Raw genomic sequence first — 1,099 nt, 5'->3', positions numbered from 1 at the left:
CTGCTGCATGTCCATGGTCCAATTGTACAGCACAAATATAGGCCTGTAAAGCATCCATAGGCTGATTTTGCTGTTGATATAGCACGCTGGGAAGAGAAATTAAGAAAAAATAAGTCGACTAAAAAGAATGGCTTAGCTTTACGAAGTCCATTATATGGGACGCAACTATCTTTGTGTATGAATTATACCATTATTTCTAAACAAAGTCTTACCCTATTGAACACCATGTATCTGCACTTGCTTCTGACTTATCAATAGACTGCCTGTAAGATATAAAGGCATCCTGAACTTTCCCAATACTTGAATAGCACCTAAGAGGGGAGGGGAAAAAAATAAGAAAATATGATTAATATGCATTGATGTGCTGAAAGACTGTCAAAGCAAATAAAAATCTAATAAGAGAACAAATTTATGTGAAGTGTGAATATACATGTCAATAACACTATAATTAACCCTTCAATAAGCTATATTATAGACTATCTGAATAGTGTTTAATAGTGCAGCATACTTTAGCACCTATTAAAATAGTTAAATGCCATATCACTTCAATATAATAATATTGAGAGATATATGCACACCACTATACTTATACAACTTGATCTCTGGTTTTCCAAAGAGTAAGAAATTAGTTAAAAACCAAGAAAAACATTCCATGCTGGTAAGACTTGCTGAATCAGATTTCAGTTTTCCTTTCTTAAATAATAAAAATAAATGCAACAACTCTTTAATATACACAAGACACAAACATATGAAATAATATCAAGCCAACTATCAAAAATAGTATAAAACAGGATTAAGTACAGTAGTCAAGTCATTAAGGGTACTTAATGACTAGTAAGGGTAGTAAGGTATGATTAAAGTTTCAGGGAACTGCCACTTTTCTTAATGTAGATGTACCTGATGGATATATAAAACAGCAGCTAAAATTATAAAAATACAGAAATTATATTCTTAATGTTTGGCACTAAGGGAAAAAGGAAAAAATAAAATCCAGTCCATCGTCAAGGAGTTTACAATTCAGCTGAGGATTGAAGACACATTATGAACAGCATGATGCCGTTATCAAATGGCTACCACAGATAATAACTGGTCTGAAAAT

At 32.2% G+C, this 1,099-nt stretch overlaps 1 long non-coding RNA gene across 1 annotated transcript in view; it reads right to left on the bottom strand.

Annotated features, from left to right (window-relative positions):
• Positions 1-1,099, bottom strand: part of LOC104979842 — a 19,401-nt gene continuing 18,302 nt past the window's right edge. Inside the window, exons 4-5 of the long non-coding RNA XR_824205.1 lie at positions 213-311; positions 1-86 (exon numbers count right to left, since the gene is read on the bottom strand). This is a non-coding gene — a long non-coding RNA (uncharacterized LOC104979842). The remainder of the gene's footprint in view (positions 87-212; positions 312-1,099) is intronic.

The sequence above is a fragment of the Bison bison genome, unplaced genomic scaffold, assembly GCF_000754665.1.
Source record: "Bison bison bison isolate TAMUID 2011002044 unplaced genomic scaffold, Bison_UMD1.0 scf7180017858575, whole genome shotgun sequence".
Taxonomy (NCBI): domain Eukaryota; kingdom Metazoa; phylum Chordata; class Mammalia; order Artiodactyla; family Bovidae; genus Bison; species Bison bison.
This window is presented reverse-complemented; position numbering and strand designations above follow the sequence as displayed.